General features: G+C 39.6%; 1 protein-coding gene across 2 annotated transcripts in view; it reads right to left on the reverse strand.

The window, feature by feature from the left end:
- Window positions 1-18,090, reverse strand: part of ASXL1 (ASXL transcriptional regulator 1) — a 72,871-nt gene that overhangs the window by 45,239 nt on the left and 9,542 nt on the right. The gene's annotated exons all lie outside the window — the stretch shown is intronic.

An 18,090-nucleotide genomic window follows, 5' to 3' on the forward strand; every position in this document is an offset into this window, starting at 1 on the left:
GCTGTGGCAACACCAGATCCATAACCCAATGTGCTGGGCCAGAGATCAAACCTGTTTCCCAGCTCCAGAGATGCTATCAATCCCACTGTGCCACAGTGGGTACTCCAAAACTGTACATTTTTAAATGTCTGAAATGTTAAATTTTGTTATGTACATTTACCACAGTAAGAAAGAAAATACCCATTACGTCCCAGTGGTAACGAACCCGACCAGCATCCATGAGGATGAGGGTTCTATCCCTGGCCTCTCTCAGTGGGTTAAGGATCTGGCACTGCCATGAGCTATGGTATAGGTCCCAGACTCGGCTCAGATCCTGCACTGCTCTGGCTATGGCACAGCTCCCATTCAGCCCCTAGCCTGGGAACTTCCAGATGCCACAACTGTGGCCCTAAAAAGCCAAAAAAGGAAAGCCAAAAGCTCTAACAATCAGAAACCTGAATACACAATGTGGTAGCTAGTCTCTAAAAATTGACTCCAATGGGAGTTCCCATTGTGGCTCAGCAGTTAAGGATCCGGTGTTGCCACAAGCTGCAGCATGGGTTGCAGATGCAGCTAGGATCCTGTCCTGTTGTGGCTGTGGTATAGGCCTGCAGCTGCAATTCAGATTTGACCCCTAGCCCAGGAACTTCCATATGCCACAAGTACAGCCATAAAAAAGTTAACTAAAAAAATAAAAATAAAAATGATCCCCATGGAGTTCCCATCATGGCTCAGTGGTTAATGAATCTGACTAAGAACCATGAGGTTGCGGGTCCAATCCCTGGCCTCGCTCAGTGGCCTCACAGCATTGCCGTGAGCTGTGGTGTAGGTTGCAAAAGCAGCTCAGATCCCACGTTGCTGTGGGCTCTGGCGTAGGCCTGCGGCTACAGCTCCAATTCAACCCCTAGCCTGGGAACCTCCATATGCCATGGGAGCGGCCCAAGAAAATGGCAAAAAGAGAAAGAAAAAAAAAAAAAGATCCCCATGAATGAAGCTGCCTGCTATTTCTGTCCCTGTATAGTCCCCTCCCACTGAATCTGGGCTGATCTTTTGATTTGCTTGGCATGATGGAATGTAGCAGAGGTGGCCCTATGCCAATCCTGGGCTTGAGCCTTAAGAATGCCTGGCAACCCTTGCTTTTGCACTTTTAAGAGCCCTGAAGCTGCCATATAAAAAAGTTGGATGGCCCTGCCAGAGAAACAGTGCAGGAAGGACTGGGCAAAGGGGAAAAGTGCCAAGACCACATGAAATGAAAGCGCAGCCACCCCAGCAACAACCAAGCTAAGCTCTGCTTTCCAGCTACCTCTACCAAGCTGCCAAATGTGTGAACTGTCTTGGCCCTTTCAGTTTAATACATGTCCACATGTTTGCAACCCCAGCTCACGTGGAGCTGAAGAACCACCCTACCAAGTCCAATCAACCCACAGATTGATGAAACATGATCGAAATGGTTGTAGTTTTAAGACAATAAACTTTGCATTGGCTTATTACACCATAATAGGCAACTAAAAACAAACAACATAGCCTTAATATATAAAGAATGAACTGATCGCAAGGAGAAATTGACAAATCAACAAAAGGAGACATTTTTCAAATTGATATTTAAAGTAGGTTTAAAAATTAAAGATACAGGAATTCTCTTGTGGCTCAGTGGGTTAAGGATCTGGCATTTCACTGTAGCGGCTCAAGTAACTGCTATGGCACAGGTTCAGTTCCTGGCCTAGTTCCTGCATATATTTAGAAATTTTTTAAAAACCTCAACACTTTAATTCATGAATAAGATTTCATAATAATTTAAAATATTCAGAACTGAAAAAATATTTTAAAAGTATACATGTCAAAACTTGTGGGGCCATGTCTACCAACGGAGTACACAAAGTAAATACAACCCTTTTCAAACTATTCGGGTTAAAGGACCAGTTCTGGTTTCTTTTCCCCAGCCCATCAAAGACCAATATGTGGTCCCACTGCACATGACTCATACACATGACTCACTGTGTGAGCCTGAAAACACCCAAGCTGACCTACACTCTGATCTAGATGGGGATGAGTCCAATAACCATGCTCAGATGTTGTGGCAATGTCAAACTGTGATAAGTTTCTAAACATTCCAGATTTCTGTACTTACCTCATTATAGACAGGAACAATAATTCACATACTGATATCAGTCTATGGATTAATACTGACAATGGTAAATCCACAAACTAAAGTACTCTACAGCTCTAAAGAGGAATGAAGAATATCTCTACACATGGCTATGGAGTGATCTCCTGGAAACACTGTTTAAGTTAAAAAATAAAGTGGGGAAAAATGTGTATAATGTCATTCTAAAAAAGGAAGATACAAAAACAAATGTTATGCTTATATTTCTGAAAAGGAAGGAAAATAACAAAAAAAAATAATAAAATGCTTACCCACTGGGAAAAGATGGACCAAGCAAAGGGGATTGGAAAGAAGCTAGAACTCACTGAATAAACACTGTGCTGTACAAGTTCCCGTTGGGGCTCAGTGGTAATGAATCCAAATAGTATCCATGAGGATGCAGGTTTGATCCCTGACTTTGCTCAGTGGGTCAAGGATCTGGCATTGCCATGAGCCACAGTACAGGCCACAGACGCAGCTCAGATTTGGCATTGCTGTGGCTGGCCACAGGTCAGCGGTTGTAGCTCTGATTCAACCCCTAGCTTGGGAACTTCCATATGCCACAGGTGTGGCCCTAACAATTAAAAAAAAAAAGAAAATAACAACAAAAAAACCAAAATCACTGTGCTGTATGTACATTTACCATACGTAAATATCTTATATCATTATAAAGCAAAATTAAAATTTATAAAAGCCACGCCCACAGCATGCAGAAATTCCCAGGCCAGGGATCAGGCCCACACTAAAGCAGTGTCAACGCTGGATCCGCAACTCACTGAGCCTTAACCCACTGAGCCCCAGGGAACTCTAAGCAATCTCTTCTTTAAAAAAAGTAGGTAAAACTAGTAAACCAAACTACACATCAAGTTGATGGCATAACCACAAACAAATGAATTATTTCAAGTGATTTTTTTTTTTTTGGTCTTTTTGTTGTTGTTGTTGTTGTTGTTGCTATTTCTTGGGCCGCTCCCTCGGCATATGGAGGTTCCCAGGCCAGGGGTCGAATCGGAGCTGTAGCCACCGGCCTACGCCAGAGCCACAGCAACGCGGGATCCGAGCCGCATCTGCAACCTACACCACAGCTCACGGCAACGCCGGATTGTCAACCCACTGAGCAAGGGCAGGGACTGAACCCGCAACCTCATGGTTCCTAGTCGGATTCGTTAACCACTGCGCCACGACGGGAACTCCTATTTCAAGTGATTTTTAAATTGCAATGATTTGTTAAGGCCACAGTAAGATACACCCTACAGCCAAGAACAACAAAAACCCTTTACTATAATCATATTGGTGGTGCTGCTGGTGCTGGTATTGTTATTCTGAGACTACTGGAAAAAGCAAATGAGCAAATTATGTGGTTTCACTGGGAATCAAAATTTCCACATAAGGATATACACCTGTAAAACTGAAAATAGTCAAGCCAAAAAACCTATAATCTTGAACTTGAATTGGAATTATAAGAACTCATGAAATATTTTATCTTTTTATACACACACACACACGGGGGATCTAAAGCAGAGCACAGCAATTTCCTGAGCTGAGCAGAGACCACAGCTGAGATGGCAGGAGGCTACACAGAGAATTCCAGAGACAAGGAAGCTTTGCAGAAAAAGACTTCCAAAAATCTGCACAGGGTCTCTGCATATGTATAGGGTGAAATTCCGAAAGGCTGCACAATGAAAGGCTGAATAATTAATTCCCAGAGGTAATCCCCCCACATTTTCCCTCAGCACAAGGCCTAGAGAGTTAGAAGTTATAACTAGTTAGAGTGGAGTGGCATTGTTAAACATCTCAGGCATTTGGTGGAGACCCCAGAAGGGAAATATCTTACTAGAAGATTTAAATCATCCTTAGAGAAAAGCTACTCTGATCTGCCCTAACAAGGCTTAAAAACAAGCCTCAAATGGAGAAAACTAATCCAAAGAGAGAAACCTAATGATTTGCCAAAACAAAGCTCAACACTCTTGAAAGGAAGATAAATTGTAGCACCCAACAATGTAAAATTCACATTGTCAGCATCTAAACAAAAACACCTAGCCTAGATATGCCAAGAAGCAGGAAAATGTGACTCATCAGCAAAACAATCAATAGCAAATGACAGGAATGGAATTAGTAGACAGACTTAAAACAGCTACTATAAATGGATGCAATATGATCAAGGATTAAAAGAATAAACTTAATGAGAAAAAAGATATAAAATAAGAAAAAATGGAATTTCTAAAGATGAAATACAATTATCTATAATGAAAAAGTCACCAGTGAGACTAAACAGCAAATTAGACACTACACAAGAAAAGGTCAGTACCAATAGAAAATATTCAAAATAAAACAGAAAAATCACTGGAAAAAATTAACAGAGCATCTATGATCTGTGGCACAATATAAAGTGGTCAAACATACGTGTCATGCCAGAAGAAACAGGACAATAGAAAAAAAAATGAAAGAAAAGAAATAATGGCTGAAAATATTTCAAAGTTGAGGAGTTCCCATTGTGGCTCAGCAGTAATGAACCCAACTAGTATATGGGTTCAATCACTGGCCTTGCCCAGTGGATTAAGGATCTGGCACTGCCACAAGCTATAGTCTAGGTCACAGACACAGCTTGGATTTCAGAGTTGCTGTGGCTGTGGTGCAGGCTGGCAGCTGCAGTGCCAATTCAACCCCTAGCCTGAGAACTTCAATATGCCACAGGTGTGGCCCTAAAAAGCAAAAAAAAAGTAAAAATAAAATAAAATTTCTAATTTTACCCACAGATATGTGAAGTTCACCATAATCAAATTGTCAAAACCTATAATACAGAGGAAAAAAAACTTAAAACCTGAAACGGAAAAAAGTCAACTCATGTGAGAATTACCACAAACTCTTCATCAGAAACTATGCAAACCAGAAAACGAAAGACTGGTAAATGTAGAATTTCATATCTAGCTAAAATATCCTTCAAGACAAAATAAAGACTGTCACAGAAAGAAGAGCTGAATTTGTCACATCTATTCACCACAAATGGAAACTTGGACCTTCACAAAGAAATGAAGAAACTAGAAATGGTAAATATGAAGGTAAAGCAATACTACCCCCCCATTTTTAAATTTCTTTAAAATAATTTTTTTTTTTGGCTGCACCCACAGCTTGTTGGAGTCCCCAACCCACAGAACCCACAACCCATAGAACCCGCCACCTGCAGTGACAACACTGGATCCTTAACCCACTATGCCATAAGAGAATGCCTAAAAGAATTGTTTAAGGCAAAAGCAGTAATGTTTTGTGAAGAGTATAGTAAAATGTATGGAAAAAACAGCACAAAGAGCATCATTAAGATCTTATATTTTATGTACAATGTGTGATACTATTTAAAGACCTGTGTAGTCTGAGGAATTTCCCAGCTGTGGCTTGGGTTCCATCCCTGGCATAGGTGTAGCCAAAAAAAAAAAAAAAATAGTCTGAAAGAAGTTAAAGGTGCATTTGGTAAATAATAACGTAACCTCTGAAAAAAATCAGAGATATAGTTAATGAGCTAAAAGTGAAGATAAAGGGGAATATTAAAAATAATCAATTCAGGGGAAAGGAAGGGAGGGATAAATTAGGAATTTGGGATTAGCAGAACTATACATAAAATAAACAAGGACCTACCGCATAGCACAGGGAACTATAGACAGTATTTCATAATAGCTATAATAGAAAAGAATCTGAAAATAGATATGTATATGTAAGTCAACTGTACTTCAATTAAAAAAAATTTAATACATAAATGTCCTGAAGAAATACCAAAAAATTAAAAATAAAGAGTTCCTGCTATGGAGCAGTGGGTTAAGAATCCAACTATAGTAGCTCAGGATCGCTGCAGAGATGCAGGTTTGATCCCCAGCCCAGTGCAGTGGGTTAGGGATCCAGCATTGCCTCAGTTGCAGCACAGTCGCAGCTGCAGCTCAGATTTCAATCCCTGGCCTGGGAACCTGCATATCCTGGGTACAGCCAAAAAATAAATAAAAAATAAAAATACTCAATCCAAAAGAAGGCAGGAAAAGGAAAAAAGAAAAGAAAACAGGACAAAGAGAAAACGAAGAACTATATGGGAGTCTTAATTCAACCACATCAGTAATTGCACTAAACGTACATAATCCAAGTATCCTAATTTAAAAGCTAGAAATTATTAGACTGGATAAAAATAAATAAGACCCAACTAGAAATACAAAGGACTGTTAAATATAAAAGACATAGCTAGGTTAAGAGCAAAAAGATGGAAAAAATATACCATGCAAGGAGTTCCCGTCGTGGCGCAGTAGTTAACGAATCCGACTAGGAACCATGAGGTTGCGGGTTCGGTCCCTGCCCTTGCTCAGTGGGTTAACGATCCGGCGTTGCCACGAGCTGTGGTGTAGGTTGCAGACGCGGCTCGGACCCCGCGTTGCTGTGGCTCTGGTGTAGGCTGGGGACTGCAGCTCCGATTCGACCCCTAGCCTGGGAACCTCCATATGCCGCGGGAGCGGCCCAAAGAAATAGCAAAAAAGACAAAAAAAAAAGAAAAAAAATATATATACCATGCAAAAACGAATTATAAGACAGTTGGATGGGCTATATCAATATCAAAATAGATTTCAGGAGAAAAGTGATACTGCCGGGGAAAAAAGAAAAAATTTTACTAAAGAACAAAAAAACTTGAATGTAACATTACATAGCCACTTTGGAAAACAGATTAGCTGTTTCTTAGAAAAATTAAACAGAAATTACAACATAATTCAGCAATTCCACTCCTAAGTATCTACCCAAAAGTAAATAAAACGAACATCCACAAAGACTTATATGCAAATATTTGTAGCACTCACTACTCTTAATAGTCCAAAGAAGGAAACAATCTAAACGTCTATCAACTGAGGAATGGATAAGCAAAACATGGTAGACCATACAACGGGATATAATTCAGCACCAAAAAAGAATCAACTATGGATATTCAGCAGTCGCACAGATGAGGGTGGACTACTGTATATCGATACTTCATTCTCTTTTGAGGCTGAATAACACAGCAGTTCCCCCCCATCAGTGGGGAGTAAGTTCCAAGCTCCCCAGTGGAAGCCTGAAACTGAAATAGTATGAAACTCTATGTATACTATGTTTTTTCCTATACACATATACCAATGATGAAGTTTAATTTAATTTATAAATTAGGCACAGGAAGAGATTAACAATAATAAACTAGAACAACTATAACAATATACTGTAATTAAAGTTATACAGATGTGCTCTCTCTCAAAATTATCTTATTGTACTGTACTCACCCTTCTTGTGATGATATGAGATGATAAAACGCCTACATGATGAGATGAAGTGAGGTGAATGATGTAATGTGACGTAGTGTTAGACTACGACCAACCTCCTTCAAAGGAAGATCATCTGCTTTGGACATAACCCGAGATCACTGAGCCATGACACTGTCAATTGTTGGGGATCCCGAAGAGAATGGCGTGGGATGGCTTAAGATTTTGTCACACTACTTAGAACAGTGTGCAATTTAACACTTATGAATTGTTTATTTCTGGAATTTTCCACTTAAGATTTTCAGATCACAGATGAACAACCAGTAACTGAAAGTGCAGAAAGTGAAACCTCAGAGAGGGTAACTACTGCACATTAAAAGATAATTAAATCTCAAATACTTCATACTAAGCAAGGGAAGCCAGACTCAAAGAGCTCTGTAATGTGTAACTCCATTTACATGACATTCTGGAAAAGGCAGAACTTTAAGGATAGAAAACATATCAATGGCTGCCAGGAGCTGGGGAGGGAAGAGGAGTTGACTTAAAAAAAGCATGGAGGGAAACTTCCCATCATGGTTCAGCGGAAATGAATTTGACTAATTTCCATGAGGACGGTTCGACCCCTGGCCTCGCTCAATGGGTTAATAATCTGGTGTTGCCCTGAGCTGTGGTATAGGTTGCAGACACAACTTGGATCCTGTGTTGCTGTGGCTGTGGTGTAGGCCAGCAGCTACAGCTCCGATTCAACCCCTAGCCTGGGAACCTCCATGTGCCACGGACGTGGCCCTAAAAAGATGAAAGGAAAAAAAAAGCAGTGAGAAAGTTTCTGGGATGGTGGCATTGATCTATATCTTAATTACAGTGGCAATTACTACATGTGTTTGTTAAAACTCAAAGGTCTATAACCTAAAAAGGGTGAATTTTACTGTACATAAATGTAAAACAATTTTCAGGGGAAGGAGAAGCAGGTTAGCACCAAAATTTACTGGAGCAACTGCATTCAAGCCATATAATAAGGATCCGGCATTGCCATGAGCTGTGGTGTAGGTCACAGATGTGGCTCGGATCCCTCACTGCTGTGGCTGTAGCATAGGCCAGCAGCTACAGCTCTAATTAGGCCCCTGGCCTAAGAATCTCCATATGCCGAGAGTACAGCCCTATAAAGCAAAAAATAAATAAATAAATAGCACTGATAAAATGCCAGATAAAAATGTCAAAACAAATGTGAAGTAAAAAAAAACTGGAGTTCCCTTCATAGCTCAGTGGTTAATGAACCCAACCAGTTTGATCCCTGGCTTCGCTCAGCGGGTTAAGGATACGCTGTTGCCGTCAGCTGTGGTGTAGGTTGCAGACACAGCTCAGATCTGGAGTTGCTGTGGCTGTGGTGTAGACCAGCAGCTACAGCTCCAATTGGACCCCTAGCCTGGGAACCTCCATATGCTTTGGGTGCAGCGCTAAAAAGACAAAAAAATAAAATAAAATAAACCAAATGCATTTAAAAGAAAAAACTCATACACTATACATTAGTACATTCAAATGGGTAAATTTTTACTGTATGTAAATGATGCCATAATTTTAAAACATGGAAAAAAACCCACAAAATACTATTTTATACCAATAATACTAGAGCAAAAGGAATTCTCATATATTATGAAAGGAGTGTAAATTCATACAATCCCTTTGATAAACAGCTATACTATCTGGTAACAATGACCAGGTGCAAAACCTCCTAGTTGGTCCCATTCCCAGCAATACACACACCCTAGAGAAGCTACTGCACACATGCGCTAAGAGACACACAAGAGTATTCAACACAGCAGTGTTTGTTACAGCGAGAACTAGAACCCAAAGACACACCAAGAGCAGAAGAGACAAAGAAATCACGAAATATTCAAACCGTAAGACAGCATATAGCAGAAAACATGATGATTTCAATTAAAGGCACCAACACAGATCAAGCTTGGAAACGACAAGCAAAAGCAGCAAGCCAGAGAAAAATACATACAGTGTGATTCCATTCACATAAAGATATTTTTAAAAGGCATGTTCAGCAATACACACACATGTGGGTAAACCTGGAAATAAAAGCAAGGTCATGATTAATAAGAAAATTAGAAGAGTGGTTATCTTTAGCAGGGAGAAAAGGGGATGTGCTCGTCAGAGGCTTCAAAGAGTATAGAGGGTGTTCTGTTCTTGAGAGAGATGGTGGATAAGGGAGTGGCAATTTATTTCCTAGTTACTATTATTTAAAACAATATAAATATGCATATATTCTACTTGGTATAATTTATATATTGCAACTATTTTTTACTTTTAAGTAAAAACAATACATTCTCAAAATAAGACACATCCCTCGGGTGCAGCCCTAAAAAGACAAATTAAAAAAAAAAAGACATATCATGCCCGGTAGATTTTATAGGCATGGTCTTAAAAAAAAAAAAAAAAAAAACACCGCCAAAAAAAAAACCTGTCTTAGTAGACTACTGTAAAGAATCAAGAGAGGGAAAACAGAACATCTTGTTTTGATACCAAAACAGGACAAGATCTGAAATCAAAATATTATAGAGTTCTCTTGTGGCACAGTAGGTTAAGGATTTGGTGTTGTCACTGCAGAGGCTTGGGTCGCTGCTGTGAGGGAAGCTGGACCTGTGCCCCAGGGAAACTTACACATGTTATGGATATGGCCAAGAAAGAAAGAAAAAAAAGACATATAATATATAGGTCATTTATGAATACAGATGCAAAAATCCCAAAAAATTATTCTTATTCTAAATCTAACAATGTGTATTTAAAAAGAAAGCCATGTCAAAGTAACATTTATCCTAGGAATAAAACGATGCTTGAGCACTGGAAGAAAAATCTATTAACACAATTCACTATATTACCAAATCAAAATAAATAAATGATTCATTTATTCACACAAATACTTACTACTGAGTACCTCTATTTTTCCTAAGGGCTGACGAGACAATGTTAACTAAAATTAAAACTCCTGGAGTTCCCATGTGGCTCAGCAGGTTAAGTATCCAGTATTCTCACTACAGTGGCTCAGGTCACTGCTAAGGCATGGGTTCGATCCCTAGGCCAGGAACATCAACATGTCATGGGTGCAACCAAAAAAAAAAAAAAAAAAAACCCACCTCCTCTCCCTAGTGGACTAGTTCAAGTCATAGGAGATAATTACAATAAATTATATACATATAAGGCAGGGGACAAGGGGATTGGGAGAGTTATGGTATGGAGAGGTCAGGGTGAGCACAGACATGAAGGAGGTGCAGAAACTTGAGCACAGACTTGAAGGAGGTGCAGAAACAGGGCAGGAAGGTGTTTGGGGGAAAGCCTTTCAGACAGCTGAAGCAGCAAAGCCAAAATCCCTGAGACGAATAGTGAAAGCATGTTAAAAGATCACCAAGGAAGCCGCTGTGTTTATCAGCAGAGTGAACAGAGGGAGAGAGTAAGAGGAAAAAGAGATGGGAGTGAGGGAGGGAGGCAGAAAGGGCACTGCAAACAACTCTAAGGGTTTTGACCTTTACCCTGTGTGAAGGGGGTGGCAGGGGGTGGGGGAGCTGAACTTGGGAGGAATGACACAATCTGACTGACCTTTTTAAGAAATTTTCCTGGCTCCAGAGCTGAGGAGGGTGGCAAAAGCAGAAATAAGGAAACCAGTTAGGAAGCTACTACAATAATCCAGGAGAAAGCTGATGGTGGCTTAAATCAGGAGGGAGGAGGGGGAGTAGTAAAATGAGATATATTCCAAAAATTAAGCTCCCAGGATTTATTGATGATTATGTGTGTCATGAGAGCAAAAGAAAGAAGTCCAAGAGGATGCCAAGGTTTCTAAAATAAGCAACTCAAAAGAGGGAATTCTAACTAATAATGATTAAGGTGGGACAATCATTAATTTGAATTAATGATTCTGAGATCCCATTAGTACCCAAAAAGAGATAGAGTAGCACCTGAATATATACAAGTCTGATGTTCATGAAGGAATATCCAGGGCAGGGATATAATTTGGAGATTGTCAGTGACATCTGAGAAACAGAGAAGCAAAGGAGACACAGCAAAACAAAGATGAAATCTAAGTGTTATGGAAAAACATACTGTAAAGAACCAAGCAGATTCATTCATCCCCTAAACTCCAGACAGGCTCAAAACTTAAATCAGGTACTAGGACAGACAAGGATGAGGAATGCAGCTGGGAATGTGGAAACTATAAAGTTTGCATTAGGAGACAAACACCCCTTCTCTGGCACCATGCACCTAAGTGACAATCACTACCCACTGCTGCAGGAGTGAAGCCACAAAATCACTGTACCCTGAATTTCCCACAATATTTAAGAGTCTGATTCTCAAGAATAGGCCCTCAACCAAAAACCATGAGACATGTGAGTAAGGCATATGGAGTCAAAACAGACCCACACTATATAACCATGGACAACATCCTAAAATGTTGAGTATATAAAACATCTCGTCTCTCAGGGAGAGACAGTAAGAAAAAAGTAGGGCACATACTGAAGATCAGGAATCAATATGGCACTAGATTTCAAAAGCAACACTGGACACTATTTTTTTTCTTTTGAGAAAACAAAGCTAACACTTTGGAGGTTTTCAAACACTTCATTCCATGAAAAAGAGATCCTGGTAAACATTCCATACCACATGTATCAATTTATTTACTTATTTTTATTTATTTATTTTTTGCTTTTTAGAGCTGCACCTACAGCATATGGAGGTCCACAGACTAGGGGTCGAATCGAAGCCACAGCTGCTGGGCCACAGTCACAGCCACGCCAGAACCGAGCTGCATCTTTGACCTAAACCACAGCTCACGGAAACACCGGATCCTCAACCCACTAAGTGAGGCCAGGGATCAAACCTGCAACCTCATGGTTACTAGTTGGGTTCATTTCTGCTGCACCACGACCGGAACTCCACATGTATCAATTTTAGCACTAAAAATTACCACTCTGAACCAATGCAACTATCTGCCATAGAGAACTGATACCAATCAAGACATAACAATCTCCTTCCATGTCATGTGTTTTTCCACTGCATTTATCCAACAAGTATTTATTAAGCAACTACTATGATAGATGCTCAGCATATAGACAAGAACAAAATAATACAGTTTCTCTGCCCCTAAGGGCTAGTTAGGAGAGACATATCAAACAATCACCCCAATAATTATATAATTATAAATTTATAAGTGAAAAGAAGTTCAAGGCACCACAGGAACACTCAGTTTAGAGAAATGGCTCCTCTGAGGGACTGATATTTAAGTCAAGATCCATTAAGTTGAGCCGGGCAAAAACAGAGGGAAGAGAGTTCCAAGTGGGAGACCCTTAAACTGGACTGGGCTAAAGGAATTCAAAGAACTGAAACTAGGGCAGTGTGGTTGAGGGAGGTTTGGATTTTTTGGTAAACATCATGGAAACCACTGACAGGAATCAAACAGAAATGTGTCATGATCAAATTATGTTTTTTTAAAAAAACCTCCTTTTGGCTGCTGTGTGTATTACAAAGAAGCAAACGGGATTCTAAGGAAGCAAAAGTAAAAGCAAGAAGACCAGGCAGGAGCTATTTCAATAGCTAGCATATGAGGATAATTTAAGACTAAGGTGGCAATGGAAATGCTGACCAAAAAAAAAAAAAACAAAAAAAAAACTGTTTTAAAAGACAAATTGTCAGGAGTTAATTTACCAAAGAAAAACTGGCATAAAGTGCCAAAGAGAAGACTAAAACAAAAGGATTACATGACGCTTAAAAGCACACATTTTAAAGCCCATCTATTACAACTGAATCAAAAAAAGACAGCATCTTCCAGAAGAAAATAGCTACCTTTTCTGCTCCTTATTCTTTTCCCACCCCAAGATGCACAGAGAATTTGAAGTTATTCTTTCAGAACCTTAACTACGTACCTCAAACATTTGAGAACCAACTTCTTTGGTAGAAACTTAGAACATCCTAACCTGTGCTCCATGTGTTAAACACCAATCTCTCAAATAACCAAAAATGTGACTTCTACTTAAACTCTCTCAGGCTGCTTCCCCATTAGTACAGGAGTAGGAAACATATTTATGTTCCAATGTGAGGAGTACGATGCCTGCCTGGAATATAGTTAGCACTCAATTAAACGTCAGTTTCCATCTTTTCTTCCAGATTTAGCTAAGCTAGAGTAAGAAGCAACTCTCTTAGTCTACACAAGTTCCTCAAACAACTTTCTGAAAAAGTCTGACATGAAGACTGAGAAGAAATCAAATGCCAAAGAAAAATTTAAGCATTTTTAAAAACACAGTCCCAAAGAAGCCTGGAGCATGTACAAATCTCATTTTCCTAGAACCCTGGTGGTTTAAGATCATACTTAAAAAATGTTTACAGCCTTTTTGTTAAAACATACATACATTGCCTTAGAAACTTTGAAACTATCACCCTGCCCACCCCTCTGAGCTATAAAATCATCCCAATGATAGTGCCTTCCAAACTTCTGCTCCCTGACCTTTAGCATTTACCACTTCATCCTTACAGGGCTTTGAACTTCAGGAGGTGGAAGGACAAAAGGCAGCTTATCTCTTAGGCATTAAACCAGAGTCTGACAGGGGCTCCATTAACAATCAAGTTCTTTTTCTCCCTGAGCTGCGTGAGAATCCTGTCAGAATGAGGAATACCCTATTTTTCAAAGGCGGATCCAGGCCATCCTTGAGAATTACTCCAATAAGGAAGCTTTTACCAACTGAAGGGTCAAAGCTTCCATCAAAACCAAATTACTGCAACCATTAACCAAAACAAATGGTAACCGCTCTACTAAGGAGGCCGTCTACGCAGTACAGAGTGGTACAGGATTTGCCTCCAGTATACTCCAAGTGATTCGCAAAATAACAGGAAAGAAAAATATCCAAGGCTGACTTACTTCTCACACAGAAGAGTCTAGACAGAGGAATGTGAGCACGGGACGAATATTCACTGAACTTTCACTCTAGGAGGTTTTTAGCAGAGCTCCAGGGTCTGGAAAAGATGCCTTAGGTGCTTGGGGCATAGGATATGGATGGCAGAATCCAGGAGAAATGAAGAAACTGGGCCTTCACGCTTGCTTCAACCAGAGCAGTTTCACAGTCATCTACTTATAAAGTTCCCTTTCATGGGATGAAAGATTTAACACCTGAAGTATTTATTTATTCAGTTATTTATTTATTTATTTATTTCTAGGGCCACACCCACGGCATATGGAAGCTCCCAGGCTAGGGGTCCAATTGGAGCTGTAGCTGCTCAGCCTATATCACAGACACAGCAACACGCAATCCGAGCCGCGTGTGCAACCTACACCACAGCTCACGGCAACAATGGATTCTTGACCCATTGAGCGAGGCCAGGGATCAAACCTGCGTCCCTCATGGATGTTAGATTCCTTTCCACTGAGCCATAATGGGAACTCCCATATGGCTATCTATTTCAACTTCTCAGTGTTAGAGACAGAGCGGTATAAACCTAGATATTCCATAGAACCTGAGGCACTAATACTGGAACCCAGACCTCAACCCTAGTTCAGCGCTCTTGCTACCACCATATACCATTCATTCTGGTACAGAAAAGAACGATCACAATCAGAAACACCAAGATAATCAACACAGAGTAAAGAAATTCAAACCAACTGCCCACAATGTATCAAAGGATATGACTCAATGTTCAAAATGCTAAAAAGAATAACATGATATCTAAAACATACCTAAGACATTTAAACTGTTTCTAATGGCTCAGTTTCTGCCTTAACCAATTAGAGGAACCAGATTACAGCCATGGCCTGGGATTTATTTCTGGTGTCAGCAGAGTCTTTCACAGATTTATGTAGAACTGCCCCTAAGAGGGCAAGAAAAAAAGGGTTCTTAAAAGTCAACTTGCTGAGAAGAAAAAAACAACCCAGAATATGCATATTCTACAATAAAACATAAAAGAAGGGTGAATTACAACAACTAGCTGATGCTATCTTCTACTTTTCATTCAGCCAATATTTTACTACATATGTATTATTTGCTAGATACAGGAGATACAGTGAAAATAAAGTCCCTGCAGTGACACCCTAGTGGAGGGAGGCTAATGATAATCAAGTAGCCAAACAAAGTAGGACTGTGAAAGAATCAAAAACCCTCACAATGTTGTAGAACTGAGATAGGTAGTTAGAGAAAGCTTCACTGTGAAGACACTTCTAGACTAAAAACCAAATGATAAGACCAGAGCTTTCCAGAGAGAGGGGCTAGCAAGTCCAAGGGCCCTGAGGTGAACACAAGTTTGGGGTGTTTGAGAAACTGAGTGAAGGCCAGGTTGGCTGAAGTATAATGACAAAGGGGAAAGGGCTAGAAAAGCAGATCAGAGAGGTAGGCAAGGGCCAGGAAAGATAGTGGTATGATGTGATTTGCATTTTTAAAACATTACTTTGGTTGCTGTGCACCTATCAAAAATCAAAATGGATTCTGGTACTGCCTTTCAAATGACAGACTCTTATGATTTGACTGTATCGAAGTCTAGGCTTCCTCCATGTGTTCTCCATGGTATTTAAAGGTAATATAAATAGTTCTGGAATTGCTCTAAGTGTGGGGTTGTACATGAATAATTTAATTGTAGTTCTATAAATAACTGCAAAATTGCAATGATTACTTCCCCCTCTTCCTCCACTTGCTTTTTCCCTTTCTTTTATTTGCAAACTCTGGATTTTAATGGATGGATACTTCAAGTGTGGTCATCTATTTCTTTTACTAAGAGTTTTTAAAACTCTTTAAGGAACTCCCTGCTGGCGCAGTGGGTTAAGGATCTGGCATCGTCACTGCTGTGGCTCTGGTGGCTGCTATGGCATGGGTTTAACCCCTGGCCCAGGAACCTCCACATGCCACAGGAACAGGGAAAGGGGAAAAAAAAAATTAAATATTCTACATATAAAAAGATTTAACTGGGCCTGTTAACTGAATTAAAGGACCCTGAAGGCTGAGCCCTATATCAGCACATAAGGATAATTAAGTGCAAAGAGTCATGACATCTTGATTTGAGCATCATTCTACAATAAAACGGAACAGTGTTCAGATGACTGCAGTTATGCCTGACAGTGAGTGCTGGAATGCTGACTCACCAAGCCAGGTTAACCTCACCAATGACACAACCATGCAGTCACAAAAGTAAAGTAGTTCAGTGTGAAAGTCTCAAAAATACAGAACACTATAAAGGAGCTCTCACTGGTTTCTATAAGGATGGGAAATCCCAAGTATAAAAAACAATATAAATCCCTGGCCTCACTCAGTGGGTTAAGGATCCAGCACTGCCATGAGCTGTGGTGCAGGTCTGACGCAGCCCGGATCCTGCGTTGCTGTGGCTGTGGCACAGGCCAGCAGCTGCAGCTCCGATTTAACCCCTAGCCTGGGAACCTCCATATGCCGTGGGTGTGGCCCTAAAAAGACAAAACAAAAACAAAAACAAAAACAAAAACAAAAACAAAAAGTGAGCCATAAAGAATGGTTTTAGAACTACAAAAAATTTGAATATGGGCTCTATTATACACCTCTGTATCAGTTAAGTGTCTTGACTATAATAATGATATTGTGGTTATGTAGGATAATGTCCTTGCTCTTCAGACACACATTCTAAAATATTTAGGGGTGAAGTAAATTGTATGGAGGAAAAAAGCATACACATGTAAAGAATAAAGCAAATGTGGCAAACCCGTAATAATTAGGAAGAAAAGCTGGATGGGGTGTTCACTGTAGTTCTCTACTTTTTCTGCAGATTTGAAATTTTTTCAAAAGAAAAAGAAAAAAAAAAAGGATGGAAAAAAAAGGGGGGGGGAAGCACCACCTTCTTTATTCACCCACTCTCTGCCCTCAGAAAGTTTACACTCCCACTGGGGGAACGAGACAAGCAAACCATGAACCCAAAAAGAGCTCAAAGAATATCAGAGGAGTGAGGTATAACTCCAACGAGCAAGCCGTTAGGAAGAATAAGCAACTTAAAGCCACACACAGATGAGAGAATGTGCCAAGCACAGCTTCAATGAAATGTACCTCAGACACAACATGTAGACTAACAGAACACCTTCAAACTTAACAGCAGTTTTAATGGAGTGCACTCAGATACATTAAAATTAATAAATTTAATTTAGTTCAAACATTTATTAAATGTGACTATGCCAAGAATTCCACCCAGAGCCAGATTACAAACACAAAACTCAATTCCTATCCTTAAGGTGTTGACAGAAAGAGGTATTTCTCTCCACCTTTAAAATACAAATGTTCCTTTAAAAGACATCTTTGTAATATATATAATATACATAAATTATAACTTCACATAATTACATATAATTATATAATGTATAATAATATAATAGAAAAATGCCATTAATAAGCAATTAAGGATAAGGAACCTAAAGAAATATCAATAAAGGCTACCATTTATTAAGGACTGACTCTGCCAGGGATGAGTACACCATAAAGAGGGGTTCAATCTGTCTTAGGTTACAAAGCCAGATTTTGAACTCAGGGCTCTGTCTCTTCCAAGGCTCAGTTCCTGACATTACATTTTAATGCTTTTTCTTTCTTTCTTAAGTTAAAGTTGATTTACTATGTTGTGCCAATTTCTGCTGTACTATGCCATCTTTTAAAGTCCAAAATATTACAAATAAAAATAATACACAGAATAGCACAGCCATTCAAACATAAGATACACCTAATGTGTACCTAAAGATCA

The sequence above is a fragment of the Phacochoerus africanus genome, chromosome 3 (genome assembly GCF_016906955.1).
Source record: "Phacochoerus africanus isolate WHEZ1 chromosome 3, ROS_Pafr_v1, whole genome shotgun sequence".
NCBI lineage: Eukaryota > Metazoa > Chordata > Mammalia > Artiodactyla > Suidae > Phacochoerus > Phacochoerus africanus.